The following is a 13,334-nucleotide window of genomic DNA, read 5'->3' as shown; positions in this document are numbered from 1 at the left end:
CACTTAATGGAGCTTGATGACACTTTGTAAAATACCTTTTTTGAGATATGCACAACATAAATTTGGACGAAAATACAAGGGCAACTCAAAGTGCCTCCATCCAACTCTTGCTCACGAAATTTTGGATGGCTCAAAAATCACACAGTGATTGTAACAATGTTAATACCAAAATAATCTGTATAGTTGCAGATTTAGCACGCCTATCATTTGACATATTCCATCTGAGCACAATGCAAGAACCACAAATTGGTTTATAAGTAAATATAAGAAGATAAAAAACGCCCAGGAAATTTGCTGAAATGGCATAGAAAATATGTGGTAAGTACCAGTATACAAAACAAGAGAACAGCCTTGCGGGTGCAGACGCTCATCTGATTTTATTGTCTCTGTATAATAGAAATATTGTCTACCCATGATTTTCTAAGTTCAAAAAGGGCCATAATTCTTGCAAAAACAATTTAAAATTACGGTACTTGCTTTGCAGAGTCAGCGAATACCTTCAGCAAGAATTAAAGCAATAGCTTTGACCTTTAAGGAGAAAAGTTGACCTAAATGCAAAATTTAACTAAAAAAAAACAAACAAAAAAACTGATATTTTCCTATTCCAAAAGGGGCCATGATTCTTGCAAAAAGCAGGATGGAGTTATGTTTCTTGCTGTACATAGTCAGTTACTGATGTTGAACAAGTGTTGCAAGTTTTAAAGCATGCGGACACTGACGCAGACATTGACGCCTATCATGCGATGACAATAACTCATCAATCTTTAAAAAACAAAATCAGATAAGCTAAAAAGCTTCGAATATTACCAAACTGGCATCATGTATTATTATGTTACTGAATAATACAGTCACACTTACATTTCAAAGAATGTATGCTGTATGTCTTAGGCTGTGGCTGTTCACTGTAAACTATAGCCTGAAGTACTGGCTTTTGATGTATGACACCTTTTTGATTTTCATTTTATTATTAAAGTAACTGAATTTTAAAAAAAAATTGCAATTCTACCTCATTTTGAATATTTTGTTTCTTTTGGTGCCATACAACTAAAATTTTGGTACAGATTATTGAGGAGTGTTTCCTAGGCCAGACGCCTTTCATGTATTATCACATTTCATTGCTGGACTTCCCCTTTTATATGTATAATATGGAGTTTCACCTACAGTTTTCGTGGACTATAATCCTTTTGCAATACTGTACCGAGTAAGCAGGCACAAGTGTAAAAATCTTCAAGTAATTGGTACTGCAATTTATTTGTTTTCAAGAAAATCATTTTTTAACTCCCTTACATTTTTCAAGGGCATAAAAATATTTTTAAACCATGATACAACTTAAAAAGCCTGCAAGGATATAGAACATGGACTTACTTCGACCATGGTACAACTTTACAAAATTCAAGGAAATTGAAATATTTCCTACCATGATACACCTTTAAATATCTTTAAGAAAAAGGATACACCTTTAAAAGTCTTTAAGAATACAGAATATAAACTTACTTTAATCATGATACACCTGAAGTCTTCAAGAATAGAGTATAGCCTTTTTATAACCTAGCCCAATTAATATTTTTAAACTGTTAATTTTGGATAAAATGTTGATATATTCATTTTATTTTACGAGTATAGAAATCTTTCTATTTGGCAATAATTATTGTGGGGCAAGTATGGCTTTCACTTTGAAAGTATTGGGCTATTAGTGTATTAAGTAGCAGTAAGATGAATGGGGGTCTATCATTTAACTGTAGCTAAATTTGATATTAACATATCCATGCACACAGGATGAATCTACCATTTGTAAGTACTGACTCTCATAAGCATAAAAAAGCTTTTCTTGACTTCAATGTCATAAAATGTGACAATACTACATTTACTTTAAGGGTCATGCATCAGGATAATGCCATTGATACCTTATGATGTCATCAGTATGTTATATTATGACATCACAGAAATTATCTGATTACACAAGCCTGTATTGCAGGATAAGATATTAAGACTACTGGATACATTTTTGCATGCAATAAGGCAGTAAGTCAACTTACTTCCATATTGCGACCAGCAGGAAGTTGGCAGTTAGCAGTTGCAGCAGTTACAGCAGTTAACTGCTACAACTGCTGGCAGTTACAGCAGTTAACTGCTACAACTGCCAGCAGCTACAGCAGTTAAACTTAGCGAATGTATGAAATGTCAATTACAAAGCTGAAAAATAGTAAGAATGTAACATCTATACAATGTATACAGTTTGAAGTAGCATAAACCTACGGATCACCGGAAGTTTGCACTGGAGTAGTACTTGCAGTTTTGCTGCTTTTAGGTTTTAATAGCAGTTACGGTAACAACATTCTTTATTCTATTACTGTTGTAACAACAAACATTAAATTAACAGAATCCATGTTACTACTGTATTCCCAATTTTGAGGGCGAACCATATGTAGCTACGTTTATTTTTGAAATAAGATCTAGCATAAACATATTTTAACATAAAATTATATAAACAATACGCAGAGTATAGGGCCTACACCTGCGAAAGAATTCCACGAGTCTTGTCCGAGTGAATTATCCACACAGCGTGTAACTGATTAGTATTGTTTGGATAATTAAAACATGGTTCCGCTGATTATTATTTCGAGCGATTGTAATATGTTTTTTTAATGTAAAAACGTAGATGGAAGAATGGGGAAGCACTAGTTCACGTCTCACTTAAGGCACCAAATATTGTAGGTGGACACGTCACCGTGCAACATGTATTTGTGCTAACAACGCTGAAAAAACGTAGGAGTGCGTAGAGTGAGTTCTATCCTGCCTACCTAGTAATCCATACAATGTGCGTAAATTAGCTTTTAAGTGTAACAAGCCTTTCATGTGAAATAGAAGATTAAATGTATATAAAGCAGCACTCTTTATTCGTACCTGTTAAATGTAATTTTCATATTAGAATCAAACTATCATGTATTGCTTCAGCAACGGATTGTCAGTATGCCAGATACCTAATTACAAAATGTGCACATATTTAGTGCTTTGTAATTATACAGCATTAAAAAGCATTGTTTTTTTCAGAAACATGTTGGTTCATGTTGTAAAAATATTACAGTTTTAAATTGTTGCGACATCAACCATTTCTGTCAATTCAGCATACAACGCCAACATCATGTCTTTGGTACTGAATTAATAGAATTGTTGTGTCTAATACCTTTATAAAGAAAAAGACCTCAGTATGTTTAAATTGTAGTTACATTAATGTAACTGTTATGATATTACATTGTTATAGTACGTATAATATCTTGTCGGAACAATGTTGTCTTTCCCCCCCCCCTAGTATCGTGTGCGCGGAACTAATGTGTCAAGGTTCCGATTTCACTCGTTATAGTTCCAATGTGGTTTTGTCTTTTGCCCGGCATTAAAAGATAGTCCCGACTTGAGATCACATGGAGTTAATTTTGGCTAGTGATTGATTAAAAAATCTTTAAACGGGGTCAATCTCAAGGTGTTTGCCTTTCGATCCTGGGGTTGTAGGTTCAAGCTCTTATAGGGTCGCGACAACACCTTAATCTTACTTTTTTTCAAGGAAGTGGACATAATAAGTGTGAATCTTTATGACAATTAGGGTGAAAGAAATAGATAAAACGGGAGACCATGTGAAACCCAGTAGGAAATCATTACTACTACAAAATCTAAAGTAAATTATACTTTGGTGATGAAAAGCGCATCTGTCATCATTCTATTTACCTAGACTCATTTTATTTATATTATTATTTTGTGTGTGAGGTGTGTGTGTGTGTGTGTGGGCGGGGGGGGGGGGGGGGGGGGGGGGCGGTATTATAAGAACCTACTAGGCGAATGCTATTTAGAGAGAAAACCTGTCCTTGGAAGTGAAAACATGGTGTCTTCAGTCAAAACTACACGACGATTATCCCACTGGAGAAACATTACAAATAAGCAAATAAGCAAGTCAAAAAAGGGGAGAGCGTTCCCGGCCAAACACCAAAGTCCACCCTTGCTCGGAAACCAGACCTTAACCAGGATGGCCACCACCCGGGCGTGTCGGGCATCCACCCTCTCTACAACGACCACCCGGTGGCACCCCAGTTTCTTCTACTGTTGCGGGACTGGACCCCGACACCGAAACTCGCCATTTTACGTTCTGCCCAGACTTTGACGCACGCTCACGAAAAAACCAGACCTTAACCGGCATGGCCGCTATGCCGGGTCCGCATGCACGGACCCCCTCTACAACGCCCACCCGGTGGCACCCCAGTTTCTTCTACGGTTACGGCCAGGCAATCAACTGCTGGAGGCGAAATGGCGTTTTCGGGCGTTCCCGGCCAAACACCAAAGTCCACCCTTGCTCGGAAACCAGACCTTAACCAGGATGGCCACCACCCGGGCGTGTCGGGCGTCCACCCTCTCTACAACGACCACCCGGTGGCACCCCAGTTTCTTCTACTGTTGCGGGACTGGACCCCGACACCGAAACTCGCCATTTTACGTTCTGCCCAGACTTTGAAGCACCCCCACTCATTTCGTTTCTTGTAATACATTATGTTTATTCTTTTTACCTCTCCTTTGTTCAATTATAATGATAAATAACTACTTGAATATTAATGCATGTAAAATGCATATACGTGTTATATATAAATTTAGTGCCCGGGACACATGCGAAACTATCAAAATCTTTTCAGTTTCCACTTTGAAATTTGGAATTCCCTACTTTCGTTTTAGTGAAAGATGATTATATAATGAATTATACATGAATTAATTCCCTTTTATTCTGAAAATTTAATTACATTTGTTTCATAGCATATAATACAGTTTGTTAGAATTACATATTAATAATTATTCTAAGAGCAATTTTATTTCTCTTTAAAATATAAAAGAATTCTGATTATGTTATGAGTAAAATATTTATTACTTATGAATATGTTAATATGCTAATTTCATACCACTTTAACTGTTACTTAAAGTTTACATAAATACTAATGAAATCAAAGCAACCAGGTCAGCAACTCTGACCCAACGTCTAGCATATTTTTCTGTCACAAATCCGTGGGTTACGGGCAGCCATTTTCTGTCATAACCCAGCTGATCACATAAATTTCTACATCTAACCTTTACCCTGCTGAATTTCTAAAAAGGACTGTTCCATCATTCAGTTTGGGCAATACCATTTACTTTTAGAAGGGGTGTTAATGAAAATTACTGACTGAATAGCAAACAGTGCAGACCATGGTCAGCCTGCACGGATCTTGGTCTGCACTGGTCGCAAAGGCAGAATCACCAGCCGGCAGCAGGCTAAAGGCTAAAAGGGTACAGGCAGCCCAATTCTGTCATAACCCTTATATAGTATATGGTACATTATGGGTTACGGACGGCCCTCTTCCGTCACAACCCGCAAGTTCTTAGCAAAGCCTCATCTCTGAACTGTACCTAGTATTCATGATTTTACTTGTCACATTTTATTTTATGATGTATTAACTTAGCTGTTCGCTATTGTTCAGGGTTTTGTAAATATATTTGAAAACTGCTATTCAGCTTGGAGTTTACTTGGTCTAACTTTAGAGTAAACTTGATATACCCAGTGTACGAACCTAGGGTAGTAACCACCCCGCTGAAATATCTGCTCTTTGGAGCTATAGCATGGCTGGAAAGTTGCATCCTACGTGAAACTTGAGTGAACTGGAGGGTTGCTAGTTAAGTGCATCATACAAGATCAGCTTAAGTTGGCACTATTTTAAGTCTGAGCAGATGGAACGGTTACAATTATAAGGGAAGGCAATTCCGAGGAATTCTTTCTGATTAACTTCCCTTTGATGGACTATAATACAAGTAGCTGTAAACTGCTGCAACTGCCAGCAGTTGTAGCAGTTAACTGCTGTAACTGCCAGCAGTTGTAGCAGTTAACTGCTCCAACTGCTAGCAGTTCTAGCAGTTAACTGCTGAACTGCTGCAACTGCTAACTGCTCACTTCACACCGATCATATTGCGCATAAAAATCAAGGCAATCTGAGATACGCCCTTATTGCAATATCAAAATAATGATATAAATAACTGAAACATCTAGTTTAAATTTTCACAGAATATAAATTAGGTCAAAATAAAGTGAAAAATCAAAAAAAGTGATTTTTGGTAAAATATGTAGATACGCCCCTATTGCGTTGAACCCTCGAAATTTACTAGAATCTGTCGCCTCAACAGAATACCTTGTCGTGGATATCTCAAACGATCTGTCGTGGGACGCCAATATAAACAGGTCAACCAAAAAGGCAAATCAAACTCCATGGCATATCAGACCCTCGTCAGACCACAGCTGGAATATAGTTCCGAAGTCTTGTCTCCATACACACAAACCCAAATAGACCAAAATAGAAGCGGTCCAAAGACGGGCAGCACGTTGGGTCTTTGGTCGCAACTCCAGTGTCACTGACATGCTGTACAGTCTAAAATGGCGCAGGCTAGATCTCCGGCGCCTTAACACCCGACTTTCTCTAATGTATAAAATGTCAACTCAAATGAGTGCATTCCCCATAAAAGATTATCTCATCTCCTTAACAAGGCAATAACGCCGTTATCATTAGCTGTCTTACAGGGTAATCTCTGTCACCATTGACTATCTCGAATATTCCCTTTTCCCCAGGACTATAGTCCTGTGGAAAAATCTTCCACCTGACATTCCCTTCCTTCCAACCCTTGAGCAGTTCAATGCCGCTGTTTGCAGTATTGAACATACTTCGCCATAACCTTGCTCTTCATCCCTGTTTTTATTTTTCTAATCACAAACAACTGTTTCTTTCCCTTTTATTTAGCTCGATTTTCTTTTATTTTCTACTAACAGAATTTTGGGGCTTGACTCGCACGAAAGTGTCTACGTCCCTGTAAAGGGCTGGTCAGTATCGGAAGATAGATATTATTGGAAAATAGTTTGTATGAGCGATTAGAACAGGACCTGACAAAAAATATGAAAGGAGTTCATGTGACTTTTGCCCAAATTCGCTCAAAACACACATCCAAGGGTACACCCATGCAAAAGCATGGCCTTTGCAAAATATACTTTTTATCTTTGTCAAATATTTGCCATTACCTTTGCAGAACGGTTGTAGCACATGACTGCTGAATATATTCCACAGACGAGTAGAATTGGAACGAAACGTGCATCTATTCTGCAAAGCTTTTGCAAAAATACACTACACACACAGAATGCAAATACATTGCAAAGTGATACAACTTACATGCAAATAATATGCGAAGTATTTGCAAATACGTAACAAGTAGCAAGAAATGAATTTCTGGGGTTCAAAGAAAAGAACTTTGTTTGATATCTGAAAAACAGATGAGAAGTCACAAAACCATTTTCAGTTTAAATAACTATTAAAAATTAATCATTGCAGTGATCATTCAGTAACAATAACTAAAATCATGTATGTAAGTCTCAACAATTGCTTCTGTACAAAGCATTTTATATAACTATCATTGTTTAACATTACTTTTTCAAGATCAAGATCACATGCTGCAATTCTCTGGTTCTTGGAAGTGCATTATCCTTAATCAACAAAGTTTATATCCAGAAAAAAATAATCAGAATAATATGATCTGTGTAACACAAAAGTTAATTTGCATCACCAAAATATTTCTACTACATGATGTGTAAACATTTCCTAACAATATTTTCAAAAATCCTGGCATTTGAATGTAGACCAATCGGAAAACAATGGTTAATTACTTCCTGTACCTAGAGTCTATCAGGAACGCAAATTCATCTGTGTTAATTATTTGCAAATGCTTTGCTCTTTCATTGTGTACAAAGTGTTTATTTGCAATACCTTTGCTAACAAAATGAGCTAAGTGTTTGTTTGCAGATGCTTTACTGTCTGCTAATTCAATAAAGTATTTGTTTGCAAAACCTTTGCATTCTGTAATTTATCTAAGTATATTTTTGCAAACCCTTTGCAAAAGTCTGATGCAAATACTTTGCAATCACCTGGAATATAGTTTCTGAGAAAACAAATATTTAAAATATATTCTGCAAATACATGACAAAGGGTTAAATGTGTATGGGCAACAAGATCTTACATAACAATTTTAACTTTTCAAAATATACATAATTAAACAATCCAAGCCCTTTGCGCTGTGTAGTTTGATAAAATGAAAAATAAGACAGGAAAGGTTTACAATATTAGTAACAAGGTACCAAATATATTTAGTACATTGTAACTCAATTATCTAACAAACATACATAAACAATATGAGATTGAAACACATTACTTAAACATTTGACCCATTTTGTGGTGTAAAAGAGCATAATTATATACGATACCATTTACTTCCTGTTGCAATTCACGTTTAAAATAAATGGTTGTCTTTCATTTTATTCAAGTGCCGCGCGACGCGGTTTTTAAGTATATTTAATTGTTCAGTTTTCTTCTTCTTAGAATACCACACTTGTCTTCTTTGTTGTACTATTTGTCATTGTTAAAGAAAATTAGTCCATACGGACATTTGAAATAGGGATAGGACACCAGCACTTGAGATGCATTGTGTTTAAAAGCCGTTACTTCCAGAAAGAAGAAATCCAAATTTAGTGGATTGTTCTCGATATATACGAAATATATGGAGGAACTTCTTTGTCTATTGCTTATACTTAATCTTAAGTATCAGTTAAGGTCAATAGAGATGAACCAATCGTGCAACACTGGGCATTTCCGTATTCTCCGGTAAATACGCCTCGTGTATAGCTCCAGGATACACCAACGCTATTCGCCTGTGTTAAATGTCTGTGTTCTTCGCGTGAAAGTAACAAATTATGGTATCCGTCACTTACATGAATGAAGTTGAATATATCACGTTATTAAATCGATTATTTATTTATACACTTAACATTTACCAATTTTGTAGGGGTTTTTAAAATATCAGCCCTGACTAACCAAAGTTTATATTTTCAAAATACATGTATAAATAAACAACAAAAATGGCGGATGGCGTTTTTTCCAAACACGGAAGTAAACTTTGATTTCTAAAAATACGTTGACTGTATCACCAAACGAGTCTTGATAAAAAGTAATTGTTCAGATATTGACATGCAGAAAGCATAACAACTGTAACAATGTGTCTAAGATTTGACAAAGGGCTATTCCAGGAATGATTTTTGTTATAGATATATCAGACCCCGCAAGGATAGATAGGTAGGTAGGTAGGTAGGTAGGTAGATAGATAGATAGATAGATAGATAGACAGACAGACAGACCACGGAACGCATAGCCATAGTCTATTATACTCAATTTAAAGTAAACCCTGGGAAAGAAAAGACCAAGGTCCCTGCTCGAACTGGGACCCCAGACCTCATGGTACGTAGGCGGAGACTCTTACCACATCGCTTTATTGTTAACCTTCCAGCAAGGCTGTTGGAAGTGGCCTGTAAACCTAAAACCTACTATCACTGCATATTTTTGGACCAATTCAAAGGGTGGGAGCATCTGTTGTCCAGGGAGACAGGTCTGCCCTAGGTGAATTCTTGAAACAGTTTGTCCGAGGGTTTTTTTCCGGCAAAAATGTTTTCCAATCTAATTGTGCATATCAGTAGATGAGCCAATAGGGTTGATTGGTACCATCTGGGGGGATTAATTTTCATAGTGATTTTTGGAAAGGCATACAACCCTGGAGTAAGATAACATGTAATAGCAATGTATCGACGGTAGCTTTTGGTGTGATATCTTCCTGTTATATGCCTACACTAAGATACAAGTTCAGGTGAATGAAAATATCCAATGTAGACATACAAATTATGGAACATATGCTATTCAGTTTGAGTAATTGAAGTTTTGTAACAAGTATTTAAGAACAAACAAATAAAATATTTCCTTAATTCTCGACATTTTTGGGTTTGCTTCGTTGAATAAATGTTAATTAAAATAATGATTATAAAGAACAAATTAATTACATTGACAACTATAAAGCATAATTACAGTTCATAATTAGATTTTCTTCAGATAGATATTAGACCTTGAGGTACCATTTCCCCATGCCTTCCCTAAGGAATATTTAACATTATGTTTTCGGAAAGTACATACTGAATGCTTTTTATTCCTACATGAATGCCGTCTAAACGTTAGGGCTTTTGTAATTTACGGGACATTTAATATGTTTCCTAAAAAAAATTTAAGACGATGAAATAGTGTTATACAATGATTAAGAAAAAGTGCACTCTGACGTGTATTAACAATCTTATTTAACCATGAATTGAATGTGCTTTAGAACAAGATTTCTTTCACGTACCCGTTAACATCTTAATTAGAGTAATTTACGTAACAGTGATTTTATTACCAACATTATAGATATTTTACTCGTACTAATAACCCAATGACCAAAATGTTTATGATTCTTCAATATGATTGAAAGTACAGACAGAATAGTGTTTCTCATAACTGTATTTTTTTTTTTTTTTTTTTTTTTGCGGTAGTAGTAACTTGTCCATGATGTAATCTCCGTATAAGTTTGTATGTTACCAAAATGTTACAAAACTGAAATTTCTGAAGTGAAGAAAATGCCCTACACAGATCGGGAAAAACTATAACATTTTATAATAACTATACATAATTTGTGTTGTTGAACTAGATATTTACTAGAATGCAGTGAATCACCATCTCATTTCAATAGTTGTGCGAATTTTACGTGACAATAATAATGTGTTACCAAAATCAGTACAAACCAATTATAAATGTTCAAGAACGTAATTATACATGTATATATTGTAATACATTTTAGAAATAGGTTTTAAACAAATAGAAAACAAATAGATACTCATTGGAATACCATGGCTTCATAGGGACAGAATCATTCTTAGTTTAAAGGTTAGAAATCTTCTGACACTTACTTATTAACAGATGACACATTTATTCAACCATAATTATTTGACCTTCAACCGATGTTTATGTAAACAAGTAAAGGAACTTGCTGACAATTAAAGCCTTGAAAATCTGTTAAAAGTCCAACAGCGTTCAATGAGTGCCAGCACTTCAAAAGTGTCAAAGAGAGACATCACGGAAAAGTGCACACTTCTGTATATACTTTATTGATATCATCCATGATATACTGGCATTATTAAAGGCCACACATGTCAACGACCTGGATGTGCATGTACGAGTCTGGCACAAGTTGTGCACACTATAATTTGCGACCAATCATCTAAATGATGCAATGTATACACCTGCTTATCCGTTAGTTAATACTTATTTGTTTCAGCTCGATTGTGATGATAGCTTCAAGCCTATCGGTATCACTCTGGCGTCCGCTTCATGGAAAACCAGTACTGGTGTCTAGAAAAGTCATGGTTGTGACCCAAAGGGGGCTCGAACCCACGACTCCTGGATTGAGCCCACACCTTATCCACTAGACCATCGCTCCCCTCTCTGTTCCTAATGATGAATCTTGAAGTAACCCACCCTTGTGCAGAAAAGCTTTTGAGGAGTCATGGCTTCAGTGTGTCTAGATCAGCCGTACCAGCATCACAGAATGCTGTAAAACTTACTAAAGAACAGACTATCAACCTTCATGCCAAGAAAAAGGGAAGCATCATAAGTTTCAGCAGAAAGTACTCTTCATTCATTGAAAATCTTGATTTTATGGTAACGTATTTTACTGTATAAAAGTACCATTTGGTATTATTCAGATAAAAATGTTTACTGTTTAAGCATAAGAACATTGATACAGAAGTAGGCATGAGTATGCACCTTTTAGACAGATCAGATAGTAAAACATCATGTTTAAACAGGGTATTTCGTGTTCGTCTACACGTGTATTGTCATGTAAATTACAATAACAACAAGGTAACTTTGATATCAAAAACTAATTGCCTGCGAATATCTGTCTAATTGTAGATTTAACATATCAAAACTAGTTCAGAAATTGCTTTGATTTAATGATATTCATACTTTTCTGTTCCATATCATTTAAAGAAGTATTAATTAATTTCAAACAAATAGGTAACGCACATTAATATGCCGTAAATTACAAGTGCCCCAACAGCCAATGACAGACAACTTGATTTTTTGATATGTAGAATTCTACTACCTTATACTCTATGTATTTAAAGATGTCATATTAGTTCAAGAATGAGCAGAAAAGCTTTCTAACTGCATATTATAAAACAATATTTGTGTTCTTTATGTTTAAGCACTGGTCTATGTATGTCTGTAATTGCAATCACTAAACGCTAAAGAGGCAATATTTCAACAACAGTTCTATAAAATACATAAACTGAGCAGTTTGTCTTTCAATTTCCAAGAAAATATAGTCAAAAATAATAGAGAACCATCAGTTTGATATATAAAGACTTCTTATGTATAACGGAAGTTTAATGAAAGTGTATTTTGGGGTGGGGTTACTGCATGGTTAATAACGCACAAAAAGCTACCACCATTGCAATGCTATCACATAGTTTCTGAATTATCAGATGTTTAATTATCCAAAAATAGCATTGAGCTTTAATCCCCTCGGATGGTACCGCAAGCCAAAATTACTGGGTCTGGCTCATCGACTAGATCGCAGATACTATACAAATACAACACTTGGATAAAAAAAAGTCTTAAAACAATTTTTTAACCATAGTAATATTATGATACATGAAGTTATCATTAGTGAACGGCAAGTTATTTTATGAAACCATGACTGAGTGGGTGGATGAGTGAAAGACACTTTGGTGATTATTACCTGACAAATGTTAGAAACAAAATATTGCTCTTGATAACTATGAAGTATGGGTAATCTCTTACATTCATATAGTAAGACTAGTAAAATTAAGGAGCAGCTGCCAGTCACTCATAAAATTAGATTAAAAAGTGAACAAAAGTGAACATCAACTAAAGTGCTCAGCACTAGGACTGGTGGTCCTTGATTTATGAATGTTAAGAATTGCTTGGCCACAGTTTCTAGCTGTCCGGTTAACCAAATGTTTGCCTGCACCCTAGCCGTACAGTAACCGGATGCATAGCCTAGCCTGTAAGGTTTTCCTAGGCATTTGGTGTAATAAATCAATTTGTTTATGAACACTCAACAGTTAACCATTTATTCTATTTATCTTATTTTGTATGCCTAAGATAGCAGTATTTAACTGTATTACAAACACAAGTTCAAACTAGAAACTCAACAGGTAAAATCAGAAGTGTGACAAAGAATTGCATGTAGAAATGAAGTATCATATTGCATTGTTAGTGAATATTTTAACATAAATTGAAATACAAGTAATTACTTTAATTAATATTTATGACAGAAAATACAGCACAAATGAAGTCCCATATACTAGTCTTCAGTAGAAAAGGCCATGGCCTTGATACAAGAATTTATTTACAGTCATG

The sequence above is a fragment of the Mercenaria mercenaria genome, chromosome 1, assembly GCF_021730395.1.
Source record: "Mercenaria mercenaria strain notata chromosome 1, MADL_Memer_1, whole genome shotgun sequence".
Lineage (NCBI taxonomy): Eukaryota > Metazoa > Mollusca > Bivalvia > Venerida > Veneridae > Mercenaria > Mercenaria mercenaria.
Note: the sequence above shows the minus strand (reverse complement) of the source record.